The 27056-nt window shown below is 43.2% G+C and overlaps 1 protein-coding gene across 4 annotated transcripts in view; it reads right to left on the bottom strand.

Annotated features, from left to right (window-relative positions):
* The window catches only part of LOC138566853 (leucine-rich repeat and fibronectin type III domain-containing protein 1-like protein), a 3353432-nt gene that overhangs the window by 879342 nt on the left and 2447034 nt on the right, over nucleotides 1–27056 (bottom strand). For all 4 annotated transcript variants that reach the window (XR_011302045.1, XM_069644559.1, XM_069644558.1 and 1 more), the window contains one exon: nucleotides 21631–21750. The gene's annotated coding sequence lies outside the window, so the exon portion shown is untranslated. Of the gene's footprint in view, nucleotides 1–21630; nucleotides 21751–27056 lie in introns of those variants that run through there.

Here is a 27056-nt window from a genome sequence, read left to right as displayed (position 1 = left end):
TGCCGGGGGTAGCGGAAGTGACATCACACGACCCTTGACCCCCCTGATGACATCACAGGAAGTGATGTAATTTGCCCCCACCCCAAAGTGATATCGCGGGAAGTGATGGAACACGACCTTTCACCCGTTGACAAAACAGGAAGTGGCATCACATAGTATTGTACACTACGAAAAATATGGTTACGATATCACTATAATATGATGTACATTTCATGCAAGAATGGATCGCCATGTGTATCGTTAAGATCAGTGTGTAGAGGCCCATATTATCAAATTACTGTGAAAGCAAGCAGACCTCCATGACCAAAGGATAATGATGTGTTATTATATAGCACTTATGCTTAAGCGCTTTATATAGAAAAAATATACACCTGATATCATCCAACCTGTGTCGGTACTCATTTATCGACCTCAGAAGGATGAAAGGCTGAGTTGAGGCGTTTAAGAACAGACTAAATCAGTGACTCACCCCCTGAAGTGTGCCTGAAATAAACCTTTAATGAGTCTAGCAATTATTGTATAGAATTCCTGAAATACACATTATTTGGTTTCGTATTCTTTCTTATTTAGTTCCAGTGCTGAAAGTGTTAGACTTGTGGCACTCCTTTCTTATTTTTCTTTTTTTTTCTTTTTTTAATGGCCTGAACATGAAAGCCAGCCACTCCAGGAGCTTGCATTACAAAACAAACGAAAAAAAAAAAACTTTTTTTTTTTTTAACAGAGGTCGCAAGGGAGACCTCAGAGGTCGCAGTTGCGACCTCTGGCGACCCCCAAATGACGTCCCTGATCTATACACACCTCTGAAACCGTGGCTCCTATTTTACGAGAGAGAGAGACAGAGAGAGAGAGAGAGCAGATCGGAGAACTGCCACTTTAAGTCTCTCTAATATCCAGGGTCAACATTGAATAGGTGAATGGCTCAGTTTTTGAATCCTCCTTTGGACGAGATGTCGCTTGGGCATGGGCAGAAAGAATGGGAACCCCACTAGATCTTACACAATGCTTGCACATCCCCGGGGAAATTAAAGGAGGTAATTCAACATCAGCATCACATTGTTGCACTGGTGAATAAGGTAAAGTAAGCAAATAGTTAAGCTGCTAATTGATCACATTTCCTTTGCTTTGTATTCTGCACGCATCGCTTGCAGTAGGATTCAGTAAACTGACTGGAAGGAGTCATCGCAATAAGAAGTTAGTCATAATCGTAACACATACATTATTTTTAAGCACATTCATCAGATCGATATGAGGCCAACGCTATGGAGTTTTGGGCTACTGAAGCAGAGCGCTTCGGTCAAAACCCAGCATCATGTTTAAACATTATATTTGGTGACTGAAAGTAAAGCCGGCAAGGTTGTAAATGCTAACTTCATCAGACGAGAATGCAACCTGAGAAGGAACCAGGGACTGTGCTTGAAATGGAATATTAATAGACGCTCCAAAATCTGATGCATAGAGCCAAGCGAGGCACCCATCCATAGTGTGAGATATGCTCTGGTCATTGAGGTTTGTGGGTTGCATGAGAGCACACCCCTAACCTAATACATGCATTCATGCATTATTACCATCTATGAATAGTGGTCAATATATAAGGGAAGACGGTAGGGGCTACAGGAAAGGATTGCTGTTGAGTAACCTTAGAAAATACTATCTTACAGAGTCTCCATCTTGTGGTCCTAAAGAGATCACACTATTCTATGGAAAATAGGTTATAAACTGAATGGTAAATATGAGTGTCTGTTATTGATGGCATGTGTGTTAATCTCTGCAAAGGATATACATCATGTGTAAAAAGAGGACTTCAGCTTCATTTTCCACATGCAAAAAAGAAGTGTCCCGACAGGAAATACCATGCAGTTACTTGATAGTAGATTACGTCACTGTGTGTGGTGTCCAGTCATTTGGTCGAATTAAAACTGGTCGAATGACATATGGTCGACGCAATTTGGTCGAAAACCAAATGGTCGAATGTTTTTTTAATTATATATTTATTTTTCGGGTTTTCGTTTTTTTAAAAAAAGGTTTTTTTTAAAAAAAAAAGGGGGTTGGGGGGGACCCCTCCCCCCCCCCAAAAAAAGGAGTGAAAATAAAAAAAATAAAAAATTCGACCATTTGGTTTCGACCAAATTGGTTCGACCATTTGTCTGGTCGACCAATTTTTTTCTACCAAATGTCTGGTAACCCTGTGTGTGTCTCAAGGAAAGGTGATACATTGTGTTTATTATTTACACATTATGTAAGTCCTTATATTTGTTCTCTATGAGGTTAGAGCAAAAACCACTACACTGGATCCTAACTATTGTGTTTTAACTTCACATTTATTAAGGAAATGATACAATATGTAAAATAAAACATAACATAAATTAATGCACATACCAAGAAAAACAAAGAAAGAAACTATGTCGATGGCAAGTATCATCTAGAAAACATATACTGACATCCAAGTTAAATATCTGAACAACGGTACATCATCACATCTTATGAGCTGAACGTTAACCATAACCATATGCAAGTCCAGCATGAATCACATTGTTAGTTCATTGAAGTTGCAAAGAACACAAACACACTTGTCCATTAAAACTTAAAACAAAGTACTTCTGTCATATTATCTTTTTGGGGTACTATTTGAAGGACAACCAAGGTGATTCTGTGTCTATGGTATAAGCTACATTAGGTAAATTAGGGGTCTACGTAAGGCACTGGTGTAAATCCAGTGCAGGTCTACTCCACCCCTTATCTGAACTTCACACTAATGCATCTTCACACAAACATCTTCTACACATGCAATAAGGTCGCACATATTTGTGAGGATGTAGGAATTAACTGAGATCTGTTTTAAATGCATTGAACAGATAGATCACTGCTCACTTAGCTAGAGTGAAAAGAGAGAATGGGAAATGCAAACAGGCCAGTCAGTCTTTCAGCCAGTCACAGCCTTAAAGAACCCACAGTGAAGCTCTACCTGATTATCCAGGAACCACACGACTAAAGACAGACCTACACCCCAACCTTCTTCAAAGTCACATTCCAGAAAATCTGGGGGGAAGGAAAGTGACAACAGGAAACCCTCATCATTTCCTCAATTCCTCAACCTTACCACAAGCATAATTCTCATCTTTCAAACAATCAGCCTTCTTTGCTTAAACTACGGCAAGCCAACTTGAGTCCTCCCATCAGCTGATGGAACCGGGTGCAGCATCAAAGATCAAGAAGTTTAATGGCACGGAATAGAGTCCTTGATATAATTAAAAAGGCAATCGTCAACCCTAGCACTGAAAACACCCAAAGCAAACCAAAACATCCAAAAACCTCCCTATTTCAAATCCACCCTCAACCAGCAAAATCATGGCAAAAGAACGAACAAACGCTAAGCGTACTTAGAACACCACAACAAACTGCAAAATGACCAAGCAGGCTTTGGGCAAGTAAGTGGACTGATGACTGTACCATGAACCTTCCAAGCATACTGCCTGATTAAGATGGACGAAGAGATGTCATCAGCTCTAATACTCGTCTATCTGTCAGTCTCCTATGACACCACTGACTATCAGATCTCTGTGACTGGGCAGGCATTACAGGAACAGCCCTAGAACACATGGAATCATTTCTTTTAAAATGATACAAACAAATCAGAATCGAGGCAGCAATTTTTACATCTGGAGGTTCACCTGTGAGGTTGCTCATTGGTCCACTCTCCTCCCAGGACGGTTTTATGTTTGCATATGTCTGCTACCAAGACTCAGTGAGTCAAACTTCTCGCAGTTCGAAATACATGCTGACAAAAAAAACAAGATCTAGCTTGGACAGGTAGAGGGACAGGTGAATCAGAACCACATTTCTGAATATATCGAACATGGATGTCTAACCAAAGCTTCCAAACCAAAGCTGCAGCCAAGGGGGTGGACTATCCAATGTGTTTACACATGAAGATGTTCTGAATTCTGAGCATCAAATAGAACCAGCTACATCCCTAAACCCATGGAGCTAAGATTACTGCAACAGCACGTACATTGGCCTCTAATGATCATAAATCCAGGAACTGCAAAGATCCCACTGGTGACTAGGCCTGAGAAAACATTTTAAAAACACAGTCTGGGGTCTCCAATCGTTCTCCAACAGAGATTCGAGACAGTTTGCCTAGGAAAAGAGGGGAAAAAGGACTGTGGACCAGGGAATGGGTAAGTTGCACATTACAATCTGTAGCAAGATGTCTCAGTAGGCTAATGCACCTTCTGAAGTGATCAGTGTGCAAGCTATAGGTCAGAGATTCACTTCTTGGTAACGACAGCTCAGTCTTTCATCCTTTTGCAGTTGATACATTGAGCAAGGGTGAAGTTAGTAACCAAGATATTTCATGGTAAAACTTCTACGCTGTAGGTCATGTCAAGATTACCAATGTGGTGGTTAATAGTATAGGAGCTCATGACAGTCCTGCACGTCTGAAAGGTCTGTAGGGCTGTGACAAAGTCAGTTACAAGTGAAAGTTGAAAGATGTAGTCATTGATTCTCCTAAAATCACCTACAGGAGTGTCTCTGACATTGGTAATATTAGAAAACTATTCAGAAGACGGCATGCAACACTAAAATGCATGGCGGGTTGGGACAAAGTCAGCCTCCTTCCAGCTGTGCATGATGTGTAATGAATACATCCATTCTCCCCAAGGGGGAGCTGCCCCATTTGAGACTAGGGAGGTGATCGAGCTAAGCAAAATCCTCCCTAGGGGTTTGGGCAAGTGGGTTGTTACTGTGAGTGATTCACCTGCATGGGACAAGGACCACCAATCTCTAAGATTATAAGATCCCCTTTAAACCCAGTGTCCCCAGTGTTCTCACCATACATGGGAATACATGATAATATTGACCTAATGGGGCCTTGGCCCATGCTTGGCGTGGATGCTGACCCCTCCTGGAAGATGAAGCCCCAGAACAAATAGTACTATGTTTCTCATTTCATGAAATCACATATAAGGGATCATACCCTTACCTAGAGAGAGGGAAGAGTTGATGAGAACTCACTCAGCTGGAGGAAAGACACGCAAAGCGGATACGACTGTTGCTGCACTGAGCCAACACAGCCTGGAATGAGGACAACAGCTCGTACGTGGTGAGTGAGAGCCTGTGCAAATGCTTCAGAGCCTCGGTGCACCAGATGAGCAAGGAACCCTCATCTTCACCCAAGAGCAGCCCCACCACCACCAGAAACCAGCATCTCGAGAATGAGGAGTCCCCCAGGTTTCAAGAGACTCCCCCACGGGGAGAGAAGACAACGTGAACGGCAGAGGGAGGAGGGTGGTTTAGCTCTATGGCGAACTGCGGGAAGCTCAGAATTCATTAATCCAGAGGCCCGGTAAGCCTAGTGAAGATGCCCACCTGATACCTAATGTAGGGAACCCAATATTTCTCATGACTAAAGCAAACCCTAGAAAAAAGGGCATACGAGAAATACTCCAAGGGGGAACTAGACTATTATACCCAAGAAGTGGGTGTGTTTCATGCCGAGCAGAGGAGAATACTTGTGAGGTTTGTGGGCAAAAGGGTTAGTCTGCCCAAAGGAGACTCATGGTCGCGAGATAGAGGTCTGAATATACCAAATAATCAAAGCTATTTAAACAAGCCAAAGAACTTTAATCAAAGCTGTGAATCAGAGTCCACAGGAGACCACCAGGCACTACCCCAAACAAGAAACTGAACTGATTTGAAGGGGAAAGCCAAAGAGGCTAGTAGAACTATCTTCAAATCTGCAAAGCCTAGTTAAACCAGGGGGGAGTCCACTTGTAATGGTTGTCCAGAGTGTGTGGAAGGGCCCAGCAATGTGCCCTGTACACTTGAACAAAACGGACCAAGATCTTTTAAGATCTGTTTCTTCTGAGGTCTGCAAAAGCCTAAAAGGAAGATATTTTTTATTTTGTGGATTGTAAGCGATATTCAATCAACACTACAGCTAAGTCAATGCCTCGTCTGGGATGCTGAGGAAAACCCTTATTGATGTATTTTTATATCCAGTTCAGTACTCTGGATGACAACCCTTGTATAACACCCCCTCTTAGAATCCCCCTGACCCCACTGAGCCAAGAAGTAGGTTTGTTTTGCAAATTAAAAGGTTTATTTGGACAATTCAACAATATATATCTATCACACTTTATAAATAAATTGATAACTGATATCACACTTCAGAATATGACCGTGATCAACAACGGATAATGTTACAGGGGTACACTGATTTGGTTACTTAGGAGTAGTGTAGAGGATGAGGTAGCTGAAAATGCTTGATGGTTTCAAGGAAATGCAAGGTGGAATAAAATGCAGTACAGAAATAACTTGTTATGATTTTAGCAAAAGGTAATATGATCATCACAATTCACTCCCCACCTATGCAATACAAGAAATGGAAGGAGAGCACACAATCTTCAAGAATCCCACAAATCACACTTATAATGCAATACAGAGTTCCAGTTCCCCCAGCAAGCTTAGAGAAAACAGGGATGAGTTTTAAACACAGGCGAATTACTTTAATGTGGTTTGCAATGGAAGTGAAAAGGTGCTAAATTGCTTTTAATTCCCTCTAGAGGTTCAGGGTAGGTGATGGCTACTTTATATTAGTTCAGGCTCACTTTAACAATACTCTATGAATGATTAGCAGATTGCAAACGAATTTTAGCAAAGAGAAGCAAAAAGCTGCTGATTTCTACAGATGAAGAAATCGGCCAAATCGCAAATCGCGGTAAATTTCGCGAGTGCGTGTCTCGCGATTACGGGAAAAGTATAGGGAGTAGGAAGTCGGTTGTTGGAAAGCCTAGATTCTGAGCTTTCAGATGAAAGTTACATTTTGTTCCTAGCCCAAACGGTTCAAGAGATACGGACGAATTAATAAAGGTAGATTTTCGGATTTAAGTAAAACTCAAATTGACAGGTGACAGCTTGCAGCTTCAGAATTGACAGGTGACAGTTGTGCAGCTTTAAAAATGACAGATGACACGATTTCTAGGAGGCAGTTCTACTTAAGGCTGCACGATTCCAAGATTATTGCTTGTTGTGTTTTCAGATCCCTGCTGTCCAAGATTTAGAGAAGAAAATCTGTTCTACAATTGAGTGCAGTAGGGCTACTTGTTGGGGCCAATTGTTGATTAGACCAGAAAACAATCTTTTAGAGGAAGCAATCAGAACGTAAGCTGTCTGCCAACTGGGCACAAGTGAGGGAATGTTGGCATGAGGAATTCTGGTTTCACTGCTAATATCTGGTTTCTGGCGAGTTGTCTGCTGCCACGCTGCGAGACACACCTAGACTGGTCTGTAATATGAATGTTTCATGCAGCATAAGTACATTTCTATATGCCGCCATGTTAAAGTTTACACATGATGTATATGCAAAGGTTGAAGTAAAATAACTCAACCTCCTTCTCAGGGTTACAGCGCCTGTGTTTAGAAGTGGGCAAAATGTAGATCAGGCAAGCTGCGCCAATCTACCTCCAATCCCTTGGGGTGGAATGACATTAAAAGAGGGCAAAATCACAAGTGAAATTTGTAAACTCTGTCTTCACATAAACACCTCAGTAGAGTAAAGACAGTTGGAGGAGGTCTTTGGAAGCTTTGACCGTGCACACTCACAGTGGAGTAATGGTTAAGGGTGACCCTGAATATTCATGGGAGGGAAGCATCAGCCTTCCTCGTAGCTGCACAGGGCAGGCAGCTTTTATAACAAATGTAGTGGTACATACTTTTTACATCATTGCTGTTTGTGCCATTGTCCAAAATACCCAACATTCCAAGAGTAAAGCTTGGTAATGGGTTGGACGTTCCAGCACAACATTACCTTTGCTGGGTGGTTTAGGCTATGGGTCTTGCCAGCTTGTATCTATGATAATGTATACTGTTTGCTAACACCTTAGAGTTGGTTGGATTGTACAATACATAGGAACATTTTGAGATTTGTGTGTTACAGATCTAGATTTTCTTCTGTTGTTAAACAGTAAAAGTTCAACCTTGTATTTAAAATCTAGATCATGTGAAGGTCACTTATAAAAATAACTGTTATGCATTGTGTGCAACCCTTTTCAGTTGGTTCTCTTGGTAGTGCTGAGCGTGCAGCTGAATGTCATCAAAGACGCATGATAAACCGAGTAGGGATGCCATTTACCTGCTTAGCACTGGGCAGCTTCTGTAAAGAAGGCTGAATGGATATCTTGCACGACAACACAGACCTTTCTGCTTTGCAGCTGTAAAACAGTGCCACTTTGGCACTCAGCGTTTTTTCTCTCTCACCCTTCTATGACTTTGGGTATCGTTTCATAGGTTTCTTGATGCACTTGCACATTTAGATGTACTCTTTGCCCTTTTAACTTCTGTACAATTTCTTTATGCTTGTTCCTTTTTGGTGGCTACAGGCCTACGAAATGTGGGGCTGGGGAGGGAAATGGTGCTTGCTTCTGAACACCATTTTTGTGCCCATCTGTGGGAACGCTGTGCTTGACTTGAGCATAGGCATGTGTTTAATTTGTTGTAAAATGATGCATGATTTTTAATATTTACTTTTCTGGATGGGAAACCCTCATGTTTGCAACAGTTTAACAATGTATGTCATATTTATTTGAACATAAAAGTGATTGCTTAACACATTGTTTGTGTGTGTTGATTAGAAAGAACTCCAATGATAATGTGGATGTTGCAGCAATAAAACCAATGAGGTTCTGGCTGTTTTGCATATTACAGTGCATGAGAATGACAAAGGAGCTTAATATCGGTCATATATGTCTGTGAGACTTGCATGACTGAATCACTCATCTAATGTGTGCTGGGTTTAGGCCAAGCATATTCTCTTTCTTTCTTTCTTTCTTTCTTTCTTTCTTTCTTTCTTTCTTTCTTTCTTTCTTTCTTTCTTTCTTTCTTTCTTTCTTTCTTTCTTTCTTTCTTTCTTTCTTCTTTCTTTCTTTCTTTCTTTTTCTTTACAAAATTTGTAAAAACCAAGCAAATATGCAAGTTTGGCCAGCAAAAACTTTAGCTGTCAATAAGGAATGCCTGCTAAAAGCTTTAAATCACTCAGGCGTTGTTGTGGCTCAGCCAGACTACTTTTAATTAACATTATTTAAAACAAATGTCCTGTGTCTGTAGCAATAGGACCGGACCTGATTGGCCTTATTGTAAATATGTCCCTGTTGAGCAGCAGTATTCCCTCTCGCAGTCCATGGTCGGCTATATATCAACACTATCTTGAGTCATCCATGATGGAGTACATAACCGTAGACCATGTAAGCAATTAATATTAATAATAGCTGCGTGGCAACCAAAAAACAAGCGATTCAAGATAAGGATGAAACTCTAAGGTCTATTTATACAGAATGAAACAATAACAGCATCAGCAGCTTTACAGCTGATCACTAATATAGATATGCAAATGAATGCAGATAGTGTTGCTGATATTTTCTCAAGGTAGCCACAGCACCAGAATGCTATAATAAGGTTATCGACTTTTTTGAACAGCAATCGGATGCAGCTATACTGCCTATTTCCTTGACTGCTGCATTACCATACACTCTACTGAAGCTCCGTCCCTGCCTTTGATCCTACATTTCGATTACTCTATTGTGCTTGTCCCATGCCTTGTTTATTACTCTACTATGTTTGTCCCATGCCTTGTTTAATGTTGTTACTGGCATCGATTCAACACCTCTGAATGTTAAATATTAGACTCTGCTCGCAGCTCCTAATGCATCTCCCCTCCTCCGAGAGAAGGAGTAGGCAACCGGTGGTGTGGCTCTCTAGATGCTTTGGCCTGCAACTTCGATCAGCCCTATCCAGTATAGTTTATTTATTATTACATTTGTATTGCGCACCTAACTCACAGGCAACTGGACGCATTTGGTGAAGACATCTTGAGAATTTGGTTACATACTATAGGTTACATATTCAACATACTTAAGAATTTGGTTACAGTTATGCAGTATGTAATGTATACTTATGATTATGGTTACAGAGGTTGCAGACTTTGAAGTACAGGTTTTAGCCGGCTTAAGCATATGGTTACAAGTTTAAGAATTTGGTTACAGTTATGCAGTATGTAATGCATACTTATGATTATGGTTACAGAGGTTGCAGACTTTGAAGTACAGGTTTTAGCCGGCTTAAGCATATGGTTACAAGTTTAAGAATTTGGTTACAGTTATGCAGGTCGTAAATAGGCATGCTTAAGAATATGATTCTGAGGTTGCAGGCTTAGGACATTGGCTATAAGTTTTAGTCAGTTTACGCGTGCAGTTACACATTGTGCAGATCACTTATCTTAGGGCTTTGTTTACAAGAGAAGCAAGGTGTGGGTATCTCTAGGGAAGGGCGTCACTAGCTGTCCTGTGTGAAAAGCCAGGTTATTCTTTTTTTGCGGAATTACCATAATGACAGATCTATCCTTATTTTATTTATTTATTTTTTGTTATTTATATAGCGCTACGAATCCTCAGGTATCTGAGTGTTGGTGCTCATTTATTGACCTCGGAAGGATGAAAGGCTGAGTCTGGCCCTGCCGGGATTCGAACCTGCGGCAGCAGGCTCTGCACTGATGTCAAAGCGAGCGCTCTACTCGCTGTGCTTTCTGACCGGCTATATCCACTGGCAAGGCATTCCAGTAGTTAGCTGCCACAACGGCTGATCATGATGGCTGTTAATGGTGACTGATCATGGTAGCCACAGTCTGAAACACTTGGAGGACCACAAGTGGCCTGCCCCTGTAAAGCCAGCCTCCCCAGGAATAGGCCCATCTCCTGTATCTAATTTAAACATGGTAGGTATAGAAACATCTCTGGAATCTCTTTACTCTGTCTACTCTCTTGCAGTCTACACTGCTTGAAGTTGTAACAGCTCTATTAATGGGCTGCTTGGTGCAGGTTTTGCACCACCTTGGAAACTCGAATGAGTAGATGTGTAGGTCTGTGTCTATCTCTTGGCAGGTGTGTCTTTTATAGGCAAGGTCTGGCCAGTGGCTATGACAGTGGTAACACATCCTTGCTCCTCTGCCACTTATATGACTGGTGCAAACACACAGCCCAAGGACTAGTAAATAGCAATGCAGTTTCACAGACTATTTTCATTATAAGAAATCTGCTAAATGAAACATGCCACTAACGAAGCACTTACTGCAGTGAACCATGTGGGCGTGGCAGAAGAAAAGGCATGGGGGCAATTTAATGACCCATATCGTCGGTGGGAACAGCGGGCATGGGAAAGCGTTCAATGCCTGGTCAGATGCCCAAGCTAAAGTGATGTGCCTTAAAGGGATTAAGCATTTAAGTGTTGAGGGTGTCCACGTAAAGAAGTTTGTAAAATGGAACACAGCGGTGCACTGGTAAAACACTTCCCTTTGGCCTCAGTGGATGCAGAATAAATGTCCAAGTTGTAGAGATCGTCAATTTTAACCTGATTCGACCGCACAACCACAGCTGCCCATTTGTAGAGGAAGTGTCTTTATAACCACGATGTCCTTTATTTTTAAACTATCAAGAGGTCTTTCCAAGAGACCTACCCTCGGCACAACGTGTACAGACTGCATTCATTGGTTACCCCGGACATAGAAGAGGATGTCTGGATTCTTTCCACTGAAGCCAAGACCAGAGGCAGTCCTCAGCAGAAGGTGGAGAGCCACAGTGTTACCTTCCCCAAAATAACCTGGGGTTGCCCAGTGACTGATAGGGTAATAAAAGGTGCAATACTGATTCATGGTCCACAAAGACATAGTCCTGGCTGCACACAATGTGATCATTCAATGGCACCTCGTGGCATTGGGGGTCCACATAGGGAAAGTCATGACTGCCCACCACATAATCATTCAGCAGCGCCTCATGATGTGGTCCAAAGCCTTGAGTCTGTGAGTACCAGGACCTGTCCACTGAAAGCATGAAAAGCAGCAGCCTCTGTGTGAGAGTGCAGTGCCCACCCTTTTCTGACCAATGGGCCAGGCGAGGAGAACTTCAATTGCAAAGAAGCATGTTGTCAGTGCATGCTGGGAAAAAGGTGTTATGCAGGAAAGAGACATTCAAGAGAGCAGCTGGATGCCAGGCCAGCCAAGAGAGGCCCCTGCTTTCCTCATTTTGTGACCCAATTTTCCACCCAACCTCTTCCAGTGGTCGGCCTCTCTTGCTTCCCTTCCAAAATGTCCCAGAGCCTCAGCAGTGTTAATTTGAAGTCTGTGCGCAGGGAACATTTCAGGTGAACAGCAGACTGTCCAGTGTTGGTGTCAATTCTGTTGAGGCAGTCCTAGAGGACGAGGAGCATTACTGAAGTGAGATGCCTCCATTTCATATTGCTATTCCAACATCTAATGTGTGGAAGTGGTCATGTTCACCGTGACGATATGACTTATGGCCTGCTGGAGTACACAGTTGAGTAGTGGCCAAACCGCCTACTCAGCGATCACATTTGCACAAAATAAGAGTGATCCCAATCATAATGGTGAAACATGCACATTATGGAGATATACCTCCTTTGCTGTTTGCAGTAACGTGGGCTGAGGAAAGACTGAACTCTCAAGAGGGGTGTGAATGTGAAACTGTAGCAACCCAAACACCAATGTACAGCAGTCCAAAGTAAAGGAATGTCCAATTATGGTTCTATAAAAATACATATACTTTAATTATACATATGTGATGACTTTGCCAACCTTGTCACTGATTCCCTGCCTGGAAGGAAGCCTCTCTTACGGCGCCAGGGAAAAACATAAGCTACCTGAATCTGCGCCTGGGGGTGGATTCTGCCTGAGGACCACGTAGGAGAGGACAAGCTCCAGGGTGATAGAAAAAGACTAAATCAAGACAACCCTTCAGCCGTTTCTTTTAGTGACAACCATGTACCTTTGACCCATTCATAAATGGCTGATTGTAATAGAGATACTGACTTTCCAGGTTTTTCTAGACTAAAACCTCATTTACCTTTCCCCATCTTTTCTATTACTGAGACGAGGAAGAGGGATGGAATAATGAGGATGACCAGGCATGGTAAGCCAACACTGCATTATAGACATTGGAAACTGAAGAGAAAGACTGGGACATTTTAAAAGGACACATCTGAACCAAAAGAGGGAGAACGAGAGAGCCAGAGACTGAAGGGGCACCTGACTTGTGCTGACACTGTGAAGGACGCCGCAGGCTAGCAGGTTGCACAGCACAGTGCAGAGGCTAACAGACACAGTGTTCAGAGGAGTCAAGTTGGGAGAAGTTTTCAGTTTTTTTGTCATGGGCAGCCAGAGCTACCGAACACAGTGGAAAGCAAAGCAGAAAGCGGACAACTCACGAGACACACTGACAGCAAGTGAAGTGGGAGCATAGATGCTGGTGAAACATGAGGAATGCTGAAGATGCCTCCAACAGCCGGTAAGCCCGGGAGAGTGAGCGCCTTACCAGGATGCTTCTGGGTGAATGTTTTGTACCACGTACAACGAGAAAGCACCCAAGCAATGGCAATGGAATTATTACTGAGTAAAGCCATTGGAACTATTGCAGACATGAACATTGTTGAGAGCAAGAATCTAAATAAAGGGAGTGGAGTTAATAAGAAAGGGTTGCTGACCCATTACTGGAGAAGTTTTGTGAGCTGGATAAAAGAGAAAGTGAACAGAGAGTAGAGGAGGCCTGGCATGATAGTGAACCAGGCAAACAGTGAGTCTGGGACTCACAACCAAGCAAGAAAATGACAATACCCTGGAAGGCGAGTAAACCAAGGGTAAGAAGATGAAGGATAAAAAGGGAAAGTCTGTACCCCTTTTTCAGGAACAAAGTACAAGCCCCTGGCCGGAGAGTATACCAGGGAATGGAAGAAGGATTGAGAAAGCTCAGTGGTCAAAACCCCAATATATATATATATGAAAGTGTGTAACAGCAAAGGGAAGACTCATACCACTTTAAGAATTCAAGAGAACTGTGTATTGATTCAAGAAAACTGTGAACTGTTGAGGAGGCTCAATGTATGCGTTTTCTCCCTTGAACAACTAGGAACTGTGATAAAATACTATCAAAACCACTGGAAGAAATCTAGGGCAAGGGAACCCCCCTTTCCTAGTGGAACTGTATTCCTTTTCTATTTAACACTTTAGTAAATTAGCTTTATGGACTTTGCTGAGATCCCTGTTTACACATTGTACTTGGTTGAGTATGTAAGGTTCAGTTTAGGGTGTTGGACACAGGACAGAGGATGCTTTATTTGTTGAACATCCTGACATAGACGCTCCTTAGTTGTGTTGAGACAGAGAAACCCCTCTTAGGGTTAGGGACAGATACAATTCCTCCAACTCCCTTTTCTTTTGTGATAAATAAAAGTTTGTAACCCACACTCAACATGCCACTGTGTCTGAGTCTTACTCTTGACTCCTTACACACATGATATGTAAAAATGACTAAATAGAAAAACACTACACAAATCCCACCCCTGTGGAAAGAACACATAATATGCAAAGAAGGAAAGATGCACTCTTGTTCATTTCATGAAACAGGGGTAAAAGGCAATCTATAACCACAATGTTTGCAAAAGGATATGTCTTGCTTGAGAAAAGGAGATCAAATGTCATCTAATTGGGGCCAAAGGTGGACCAGTGGGACATTTGGACATCAATAATACCTTAACACGGTTGTTGGCGAAAGTGTCGAACTGGCTCTTAATGGGGTTGAAGCAGTTTGACAGTGAAAAACAGGGATTCTGGCTGATCCCGCTCTCAGATTGCTTCAAGTTCCAATCCAGCTCAGGGACTAGATAAGTCCTTTTTCTCATTCTCCCAAACACAGGGGAGGTTAGCAACCACCCGCAGTGAGGTCATGAGTACCGGTGTGGCTGGCAGAGAGGCATGTTTTACTAGAGCAGCAGCTCTCTCCCCAATGTGCCCTGGGGATTGTAAGAGAGCGGGGCTTGCCTCTGAAATTGCAACATCTTCCTATACCTCACAACTGGAGGACTCTGGAAAGGACTGCTCTCCAAGCAGAATCCAAATGAATTCTTCTTGAATTGTTGAAGTCCAAAGATGAAATCAAACAAGGAGTTGGAGACCCCTATCTTTTATAGGAAAAAGTCCAGAGGTAATTGGACAATAGAAATCCTGTTTTAACGGGTCCAATCCCTGTGCTTGTGATAAGTGGTCTTTGCCTTCTGACATCATACACAAAGTGCTTAGTGCTAAAGGAAGTGAGGGAGACATGTGGAGGGAGAGGTACAGAGAGAAACAAGATGTTGATATCTTTCCCCAGCTGTGTGGAGCTCCCACTGACTGCACTAAATGTATTCCCTTCTTCGGTGCTAGCATCAAAGGCCCTTTGGTATGCAACATGTTATGAGCCTAGTCATCATGTGTGCAATGTGCTGTAAAGCACTGTAGGGGGGTGTCTGTAGTCCTGCTCTCTATTTGGCAGAGGAGAGGCACAGAGCACCCCAGCCAAGATTCTCTATTATTGGTAACGTAGTCGAGCAATCAAGGCTTAGCTCTCAGGAGGTGATGCGGGCTGGTTTGTAAGTACAGTGTAGTCCCCAAGCACCCACAAAGGAATGTCCACACACTATGTTAGTGAAAACACAGCTCTTTATATAAATAAGGTTCACATTATATACACAATCACAATAACACACTTTGTGCTCCGACAATTCTAAAATGGTAAATATATACAGTTCTAGGTGGTACCACTATTACTCTGATTCCATTAAAATGCATCAACTGTACTCAGTTCAAATAGCATATGAATCAACGCAGCAAAATGATATCAACCATAGACTTAGGAGGAAACAAGTTGGTTAGACATTTGGCCAATTACTGGGCCTCTACCACTAGGCACAGTTCTGTATGAGGATCCCCCCACCTGGGCAACCTGTAAATAAAGATGTACTACAAGCCCAGTCCTTATATTGTCTGTTAGAGTCCTATTTCCTTCTATAAAAGTTCTACTGCCCAAAAGAACCTGGTTTCATAGAGTTCTTCAGTAAGTCGTCGACAGGCCCTTCTTGAGCGCACTCTCTTTAAGGCAGGAGCCACGGGTCGTCAAGATTCGGTGAAGAAATTGGCAAACATTGTCATGGAGGGAGCAGCTTCAATGTTGGTGGTGCTCGTTGACGAAAGGTCGAGAACGTACTGTGAAGAAGAGGCTTAAGGTGCAACTTGAAGGCGAGTGTTCGTTGCCCCAAAAAGTCAATGAAGAACTTTGGCCCAGCAAGGACGGCAGGTCGTCGGCGTCTGGTGTCAGCGAACGGGACTTGACCAAGGCTGGCTTCAGTAGCTTTGTCGGTGTCTCTGAAGTCTTTGGGGGGGGGGGGCGGGAAACCCACCAGCGGATTCTCCTCGGTCGTTGACGGCCTTGACTTTCTTCGACAGGGCGTCTTTGGATCAAAATGTTCTTAGGTAAAGGGAGCAGGGCAGCTCCGGTCGGCGATGCCGGTTGGCAACAGTGGACGGCTGTCCTGTGCTTCTCCTCGTTCTCCTTGGCGGTCCCTATCTCCGGTTGGCAGCCTTTCGTAGGTCTGTCTACCAGGGAGCTTTGGCAAGGATCAGCTGGTGCACGATGGTCCCTTGTAGTTAGGGAAGAGGTCACCTAGACAGGTCCTCTCTTGGATCAGCTCTTGAAGGCACAGCATCTTTCAGATTGCAATGAAGGGAATAGCGGTTCACCTTCTTCTTCTGGCTCAGCTTCGAGAGTAGGCACCAAGGATCAACTTCAGCTTCTGAACGATTTCTAGCAGTGAGAGGCCCCCCGATATACTGTTGATCTCCCATTCACTCTGCCTGCTGGGTCACACTCAGGCAACCAATCAATCAGAAGGGCATTCAGGCAGTCAGGCAGCCAATCGGCTCACAGTGCATTCAGGCCATTATTCTCCATCTAGACACTCACAACACAGAATGTGGATTCGGACAAGCACTCTGCCATTCAGCACCACACACTGCATTCATACCAGTTTCGGGCATGGCTGTCTCAGTAATTGTATCAAACACCAGATACTAGACACCAATAACATGAAATGCATATTTGTCACACACTCCATTCACCCAGGTCCCACCCCACGGGCGTACCCACAACATACAGTCATTGGGAAGGCTACAGCTGGTGTGGCCTGGAATTTCCCACAACACCATATATGGAACTTCCACCCAACAGCCAGCCAGAGGGAAGGGACATTGTCAGGGCTTCCTGGGACTTCAGGAAACGTAAGGTAACAGGCGATAGAAAGCAAGAGGCCACAGGGGCCATCATATTTCCTATCAGGAATCCGCTGATTCCAATGACAGGGCCTGGGCATCCCAAAATGGAGGATGCGCAGGGCACCTGTCAATTCAGCATGGAGCTGTCACCAGCCCGTACCCAGCTCTGTGGGCCACACACAGGTGCCCAAAAACATACACTAGGAGTACAGGGTCGTACTCCCACCCAGGGGTCCCATAAGGGCGTCCCAAGAGTCTGTTCACCAAACCAAAAAGAGGAAGAGCCACACCGCCAGGAGTCCCACATGAACTCCTGCGCAGAAAACAGAACATACATGATAAAGCAATAAAGGACAAGGATACAGAGGCCCTGTCCCTTTGATGCATTTCCAGCATCACATGTGCCCTTTTATTTCTGTTTCCCAAAACAGCTTCTGCTGAGGGGCTGTATTGATGGAGATACGTGTTACTCAACCTCACAAAGGATCAAAGAAAGGCAGACCCATGACTACAGTCCTGCTGGGCGCTGAAGAGACAGCCAGTCTGGAGTAGGAATACATACAACCTGTCCACAGCGGGCCTGGGCTCACAGTATTGACAAATGTATGATTCAATCAGATGAAGTTTTAATAATTATGATAAATAATAACCACCATACTCTAAACTCAGGGGTATGGCTTCTATTTAAAGTTCGCAACTACCACCAGGGTAGCACCTTTCATAATTATGTGGTTTTAAGACAGATATGCAGATTTTAATGTAGCATCTGCACTGCAGTGAATTGGCTGTCTCAGCAGCTGTCAAATGGGCACCCGTGACCTCTGAACCTGTTCTGTGCCACTGGAGAGCAGGGATTGCAGATCAAAAGACTGATGCAGCAGGGACCACAGGTATATGGTATGTATTCTTTTGGCATGAAGTTTATGAAAGGTGTGGTTTGATTAGCAAGCCACTCTTTCTGAAATGGAATTACCCACATAATGTTATTTAATACATATTTTAAAAAGTGACGGTTTATGCACCTGTGCCAGGCGGCAATCCCCCCACACTCACCTATACTGAAAGGATATCTTTATTTACAAATCTAGCAGTTATTTGGCATGGTGGGATAGGGCCTTTCAGCATAGCAACAATATGTCAGCAATTGTGGAATGGGTGGACAGACACCTTTGAGAAATACAAACATCAGTCCCTAGGAATAATGAAATGAGGATTAAACAGCAGGTTCGAATCATACTTTGAAACCCTCTACATCTGAGTTTGGAAAGTCTATCAGGTTCATTACAGGATTGCTGGTATTCCGCCAGTAATTCCAGCGGGATATCAGCAACCCTGGCTTACCGTCTCTGCCACACGATATCCCGGTATTACCTGGATATTATGGGCGGCGGAGTGACAGCAAATTCCCATTCCCATGGAGTCCAATAGGACTCCATGGGATGGAATTTACTGGACGACCGGCACCGGCATTACCAGTGCCGGTAATTCAGGGATGTATCTTCTGGTGTGGGCCTGATCTACCGGCAGGTCAGGCCTTTCAGGAGATCCGTGGCTCCCACTGGCAGACTTGTGCTATGCCAGTCTGGATAAAATGCAGGTACCGGAATTGCCAGCATTTTTTCCAGCATTTTTTTTCGGGCCTGCAAAGTTGTAATCATGCCCTATGTGTCAGGTAGAAGTTCTATGAAATCAAGGCAGAATACAAAGTTTGGACGGATGCTAGTAGGTCAGTCAATATTGACAGTACTGAGACAATTAATAAAGCAAGTGGGAGAATCATGTCAGTGAGCGTAAGCAGGCGGTCAGCAACATCAATGGGAGAACAATTAACATTGTGAATGTAAGAGGTTAGTGAGCAGTACGGATTACCGTGCTAAGGGGATAATCAATCAGGATTAGGTTATTAAGAGCATTGTGCTCACATGTTTTGGGTAGAACATCTGCCCTTGCCAGTTCATAGGGAATAGGCAAATGTTAAATGAGTACATATCTAGGAACAGCAGAACCTATTACATCTGATCTAACTTTGCCTGTTCTACTCAGAGGGCTTGACAAACTGTGTCTGAATGAATAAACCCCCTGTATCATCCTAAACCCCATCTGCAGTTCCTACTAAATTCTTGTGAGCATTTTAGAGCATACATCTTCAAAATACTTTAACTAATCACGGTTGTCGCCAAAAGAGCTTTAAAAAGACACAATTATAATAAAGTGCCTTGAAACCTAATTTGCAGACTCTAACGCTGCCACGAGATAGGGAAAACATTAACTGACTGCTCCGCAAAGAAGACGCATCAACATGGATTGTAAGCTTCCCAGACATTACTGGGAGGCAGGTAGGAGCTGGGGGGGGGGGGGGGGGGGTAGGGGATGTGTTAAGAATAGCGCTGAGGACAACTAATTGCCAAAATCTCAAATTATTCAATTGCAGCACATTAAAGGTGATGTTAAAAGCTAAGCCAAAAAAACATGTTTATCTTTTGTCATAATTTAAAGAAAAGTATACATCTCTAGAGAGGCCTTTAAAGAGGGATCCCACCCCACTGCCATCCAAGTAGTCCAACATGAAACTATTTAAAGTGATCACATCCTCCCATGCTGCTGGGAACCCCCTCCCTGCTCATCATATCATGGCATTAAACCTATCACACCCACATGGTCATAGCAGGGCCTGCGAGAAGATCACCCACCCTCTGTACTCAGATACCATTCCTTACAAGAAGTCACCCTACAAAACCAAATAGTGAAACAGAATTTTGTAAAGTTGAGTTGAGACAGATAGTACAAATAACGTTTGCAGAATTGGGACATGTATTGTTAGCTTTTTGGGATTATGTAAGAGTCTCACTGGACATCATATAAATGGGCGGGACCCAGTCCCTAACACACTGTGAAGCCCCTACCAATTCCTCCATGTTCAGTGGCTCAGATCTTCCTTCAACCGCACCTCCTAGACCCTCACCAGCCCTCTAAACCTAAAGTGCGGGGGCATTACTAAAAACCAACCCCGTAGTAGGGCATGGCACCAACATCTATGAGAGCCCAACGAAAAGCTCTAGCACAATTTGTAGCATTAACACGCAGGGAGGTCACAAGTGTTTACACCATTATTATATTGTTATTTGGATACGTAAAACAAAGCCTGTAGGATCTGAAATCAATGAAGAGGTTGAAGAGAAGCCATCATATTTTTCATAGCAATCAATTGCAAAGAAATTGACACTAAGAGCTATGAGTCCTTTCAAAACAGGCAAATACACTTCATCGATCACCTATCATTTCTATTTATGTGTTCAGTAATCTCCTAGACCCTGTAAAATCAAGTTTTTTTGTAATTGTTAACTCTGTTACCTGGTCCAAAACTTTCAGTCTATTTCCCCTATTTCGTGGATGACGTACTACTCGAATATAATATTTGAGTAGACAATTCAATTAATACCATTTGCAAAAGTAGGGGGTGGAGACATAAACAACTTGGGTCTCACCCAACATTTTGATGAACGCACCCACGAAAAGGGCTATTGGCCCTCACTATAAGGTTGGCGGAATGGGTTTACCGGCACCGGTAAAGGTGCCGGGGCCGGTAAACCGGTCCGCCCTATTACGAGGTCTCCTCGTGGGACCCGTAATGGGTGCCTGGAAAAACCAGGCAGCCTTACCGGGTCCCGCGAGGGGACCAGGGAGCTGACAACGGCCTGTCATTAACGGGCCCGTTGTTAGCTCCATCCCCATTCCCATTGAGCCCTATGAGGGCTCGAATGGGAATGGGGATGGACCGGGTCCGGGTTCCTCGGACGGGGAATTACCGGGTCCGCCAAGGTTGTGGTGGCCTGGTAATTCCTCATTCGAGGAACCCAGGCCCGGATTGCGGTATGGAGGCAACCATGCCGCTAAAAGCGGCATGGTTACCTCCAACCTTCTAATGAGGCCCATTGTCTTGCACGTCTATATACACTTGGCATAAACATCCCAATCTTCACTCATGGCCGGAATAGCGGATGGTTTTTGACTTCCCCCAAAAAATATGCATCAAATCTCCACCAGCATCCATTCCCAATAGTTGCATGTGATTTGGGGACATAAAAAAATTAACAAACCCTTCTCCAAACCTTCCCCACTGACGCCTTTTAAACTGGCAGCAAGAAGATGGACACATGGTATAAACTAGAAACAGGTCTGACATTCAATAAGTTGGCTTTTCTAAAATAACCTACATCTGCCACATCAAGGGGTCGCAGATGGTTCACCCACCATTCGCACACATGTTCAGCCCTAGAAAAGTCTCACTTCAAAGCTAAAAGAACTGGCTATGATGTACATACTTAAGGATGAATATAGGGGGTTGCTAGGGCAACAAGAGTTACTTTAAATACCTCTTTTGTAATGCCTCAACATCTTGCTTCTCTAGCAGGGATTCTAGAGCAGCTGCAAGAGCACCATCAACATTCAAGTAAATTTAAATTAACTAAAACATTTGAACTTACCAGTAGGAGATCTGTTTGCGGCATTCCTGCTTCTGGGGTTAATGAGGTCTACAGATGCACAGACATGAAGTTAAGGTGCTTTAATATGTTGGAAAGTTTCCTAGGATCCAGGACCACGTTCTGGAAGGAAAACATAGTTGGTCACAAGAGGAGAAGGCTGGGAATTCATGTAAAATAGGAATCATCAACATTATTCAATTGGAAACATATTCTACCTTACGAAACACCTTCTCAAAACATAACCGGTACAAATAGATCACATCCCTGCATAAAATTGGCCTTGGGCATGTTAGCATAAGCCCAGATCATCATTTTTCAAATAAATCCTACCAACATGGCTACAAAATAACTGTGCACATGCCTATGAACTGCATGGACGACTGGATATTGGGTGGGTTTGGTTGCATGGCACATAGGAGTGAGTGCATGAGAGGTCTCAATATCACCCATGTCTCATTTGAGTACTTTATCAAGTTTTATTTTCATCTTGCTATTATTTCACTTGTAATTTTGATTTTCACATTATACATATGATGGACTATAACTGCCAGAGAAAGGCTGGTTTATGTTATCAACAGCGCCAAAGCACTTCATACTATGAATACCTTATATCTATATATAGAAGAAAGATAACCAGGGAGTATTTTTGAAAACAGGGTTGTTTGAAATGGTTGCATTAATCTTCACCCAATGTGACATGCACAGAGCTAAGGCGCTCACAGCTGCCTTAAACCAAGAGGCTTTCTTTCATAAAGGGCATCAATATCATGCTCAGTGGAGACCTGCTCTCATGGACATCATTTCAAGTTGCTAGGGGTCACCATTGCGACCCCTGGTGACTCCCCTGCGACCCCTGGCACTGCCTCTGGGACTCATGATCAAGGATTGCTGAGTCAGTATGGAGAAAAAAAAACAAAGAAGGCCGTTATATTTGTTTAGCTTTTGCAAAGCTTACATTTTGCCAGTGTCTTCTCTTGTTACATGGCCTGTCGGGAACGGTGCTTTTAATGAAATTAATTACACTTCACTTTCAAAAACTGCTCAGAATTTGAGCGCACACTGAGCAGCTTTCAAGCAGTGTTGGAAAGGCAGGTGTATTTTCAAACAAAGGCCACTACGAGGTGAGCGTCATGTGGGAAGGAGACACCATGTGTATCAAAAAGGTGTCATCTGCGCCAGGTGTCAGCCATCCCAGGAATAAACCTGTCCACTCCAAACGTTTTTATTTGTCTGACGTGAAGGACAAGAAGCCTGCTCCTGAACACAAGGAAATTCCCAGAGTGCCAGAAGCTGCTTCATCACTTGTTTGCCAGACCAAAGACACTATAATCTGGATGGACATTCCAGGTAGGACCTGTATTTCACTTCAGGAAAGAAAATGTTTTAGGAAGAAGGAGAAGATAGAGGAGCATGGAATGAGCAATAGCTAAATTAAGCATGGCATGATATGATATGATAGTTTATATCGCGCCCATATACAAGTGCTTCAGGGCGCGATGAGGCAAGGGCGGGGTAGAAGGGAGGATAAAAACAATAAGAACAAAACAATCTTATAGGGCCCAGTGACACTGAGAACGTGCAAGTGCAGGGGAGGAGTGGAAAAGTGCAGGAAGCAGGTGTTAAAAATAATACATAACAAAAAAGTGCATTTTCAAGTGCCAATATAAGCGCAGAAACGAATGTCAAATAAGTGTTGTTAATGGGACTGTAGGTTTGCAGATACAGACCCAAGAGCAAAGGTTGCCAATGTGGCAGTGCAGGTAAGCGGATGCGTGGGCAGGATCTGGGCCTGGATACAGAGGGTAAACCAGGAACCCATGGTCAGAGAAGGACAGATCAGCAGGGGAGGGGAAGAGAGAAGGCAGACGCAAAGAGGAAGGTCTTGAGGTGCTTCCGGAACCAAAGCTGGTTCTCCTTGAGTTTTAGAGAGCCAGGGAGGTGGTTCCAGAGGGAGGCCCCAGCCGAAGGCATGATGTAAAGAAGTGGGATGAAACGTGACATCAAAAGTTGAAGAGTGCTGAGATGAAACAGGGAATGATAAAAGGAGTGAGTGTGTGGATAAATATAGGTCACGGTAGGAGCGTTTTACAGAAGTCCACGAGGAAGTAATCAAAGACTAATTATGCCACAGAGACATTTCTTAAAGCTGTGTGGAAGGAGCTTTAGCAGACGTGGTTGTGGGGATGGGAACTAATGAGGACGAAGTGCATCAGCACTTCCAAATGTGTACAGCTTGCAAATGTGTGAAGTGATGTAGCAGACACATTGTATTTGCAATAAAATATGTCAAATCACCAAGTTGCTGTCAGAGCCACTGAAGAAAGAGATGAGATGGTGGACTGCCTTTTGATGTAAAGGGACCGCTGTTCATTCATTTGGTGTATATTGGATGATGGGCAGGAAATATTTGTGCTTTCAATTGGAAGGAGAGAATGCCATAATGTGTGTTTTCTAAAACGGGCTGCTTTGCGGCATGCTGAAAAGCTCCAGCACACGGAATGTTGGTGAGTGTCTTATGCTTTGGCTCTTAGTCACATTGTTTAATACTTAAACTGGGGCGTTTGCCACATGCTTGGGATGCAGTACTATAAATGGTGCCAAAAGTCACGTGACCCTGGCTTTAAAATCTAGAGCTTGGTGGCTTCCGTTGTAGTCACAGGTAGAAGAAGCACAAGACCACAAGAACCATATGTATTGTTTACCTTTCATTAGCTTCCATTGTGGTTTATTATGTTGTTGTCACAGTGTGTAGAGTAATTGTAAACCTGCCAGTTGTGATATGAGTCTTTTGGTTTTGATATTTTTCTCGAAATTAAAATGCCTCCTCATAGTCATCCTCCCACTGTACCTCAGATCTGCAGAGTTAATATTGGGTGTGGTGGTGGGATTTGCCGCTATGGATGGCATTGCAGTCCACCAGCGAAGACAATGATTGGCGCAAGCCGTGGCAGTGGAGGTGCCTCGAGTGGTTGGCAGCCTTGCAATCAGCATTTTGAGCCCTGGGACTTATTTTTTTTTTTATTTTATTTTGTTTTACAAATGAAGCACTGGCTTTTTGTAATCTGTTTCACTCGAAAAGGTGCAACTGGAGATTAATGCTTGTTTACCCCTGCCATGCAGACTGTATGCCGCAGACCTAGAGCTTCTTTGATTCAACTTGTTTTATGAGGCCTATAACTGCTTGCACACATACTCCCTTGTTTTAATTTTACTGTGGCCTAGATTTTACTTTATCCTGGTAAAGTCGTTCGTATTATATTTGTATGTATAGTGCTTTATGTCTGACTCCAGATTCCTCCTCCTTCTAAGCACTGTGAAAGTATGTGTTATTACTGTGAAATGAAATAGAACTTAATTTATCAACCTCAAGAGAATGAAAGGCTGCGTCAGCCCTGCTGAAATATGGAAAGTGCATGCTGGTACATGTCAACGATGAGCTTTTAACTGACTGAGCTATCAAATTGCAGCACAGCCTCCGGTGTAATCAATTGTGCAGTTAAAAAGAAACATTTATCAGGATATTACGCCACCTACCTCTTCTGCCCGCCTCAGTGCTTTTTAAAACAAAATATAACACTAGTATCAGGTTTACTGGGGGCGATAAGAGTTTCCTCCTGATTCTAGGCTGTAGTTATAAATGTTATTATAATGATAAATATAATACCCACAACTAGTGCATTACCAAATGCATATTTAAGGAGAAATAGCTGGTAAGATAGCTCAGTGGGTTAAGTTCCCACTGTTGGGATCTCTATGTGTTCTTCAGGTCTCAATTTGAATCTTCGCAAGGTGTACTCAACCTTTCATCCTTCTGAGGTAAGCAATTAAATTCAATAACAATCCTCAACAAGATTTTCTGATTAAAAAACATGTTTTATTTGAATAGGTGAATGTAGTGATGCATGGCAAATTTTATGGTTCAGACTTATGTACTAGGTAATAATGGTATGGTTGCAAAAAAAATTTGGGGCATGAATACCTTGCTTAACTGACATTGGGTGACATTGTTGGACATTTGAGAATACACTTGGCATAAGACAGACAAAACTGGATATATAAAGCTGTAACTTAGATATCTTGACAGTACTGAGTCTGTAAGGCTCCAACAAACATTAAAAAAGCAATGCTCTCAAATAAAGGCTACATTTGGAATACTCTATTATAGCAGCACCTGGGCATGTAGGGCTTTACTTGGCAGATGGCATGGCTTCTAAACCAGACATGTGCAGCTACAACTTGTATACAATGGTAGTAAATGGTCATATGATGCTGCGGTGGCATAAGCATGGCAGTGCCCCTAGCCTAAGTTGGATCCATGGGGTATCCCCATTTCATAACATGTGCTCCTCCATTGCATATCAAGGCAGCAACCTAGTTTTACTTTACTTTATTTATAAAGCGCATCCATAAACCCGTGGGCGTGAGGGCACAGACAAAACATGAACAACAGGTAACAAATAAGCAGTACCGATTAAAGGGGGGAGCCGTCACGCCTCAATGAAGAAAGAAACAGGATGAGAATAATTACCGAAACAGCAAGGTCTTAAGTTCTTTCTTAAACATCGTCAAGGAGGAGTAGCCTCTCAGTGGCGAGGGTAGAGAGTTCCATAATATAAGCACAACACTGAAGAAAGCACCTCCCTGGACATTCTTAGTTTTACATTTCAGTAAGAAAATATAGTTTTGATCACTAGACCTCAAACTTTATAATTAGGTTTATCCCTAATATGGTCTTGAAGGTAGGAAGGCATGGTACCCACTCCGATGGCAACTCTAACTGTGCCATTTTGGGCAACTTGGAGTCTCTTGATGTTTGCTTTACTAACTCCAGCCAAGAGGCTGCAACTATAGTCAATCTTGGCCCCCATTATGGCACGCGCAATGGCTTCAGCATTATCTTGGGAGATGTACAGTCTAAGATGGGCTAAGAGTTTGATATAATAGATCACTCTTGAGATCGTACACTCCACATAAGATTTCATGTTCAGCATCTGGTCAAGAATGACCCCCAGGATTTTGACCTTGGGCAAAGGGGCGATATTGATATCCCCTAACTGAAAGTGCTTGTGGGCCGGATCCAGCTTGGCCAGTGTCCCTAAAGATCCCACAATCATAAGCTCTGTTTTTCCTCTGTTAACTGCTCAGTTATTCTCCATCATCCAGATTTCGATGATAGAGAATATTCTATTCAGTTCAATTTCATCTTGGAGGTGAAAGCCAGTAAGTGGAATAACACATTGAGTATCATCTGCGTAGTTAGAGAATAGGACCCCTTCCTGTTCAAGGTGAGCAAAGAAGGGGACCATAAAGATGTTATAAATACAGGGTGACGTACATGCACCCTGTGGCACTCCAAACTGCACGGAGATTGGAGGAGCCATAGCATCATCCACCCTAACCCTACTAACTCTATTTGACATGAAAGA

Source organism: Ambystoma mexicanum, chromosome 2p (genome assembly GCF_040938575.1).
Source record: "Ambystoma mexicanum isolate Mex_15411 chromosome 2p, UKY_AmexF1_1, whole genome shotgun sequence".
In the NCBI taxonomy this organism is placed as follows: domain Eukaryota; kingdom Metazoa; phylum Chordata; class Amphibia; order Caudata; family Ambystomatidae; genus Ambystoma; species Ambystoma mexicanum.
The sequence above is the reverse complement of the archived record's forward strand: the minus strand, read 5'-3'. Positions and strand labels throughout refer to the sequence as shown.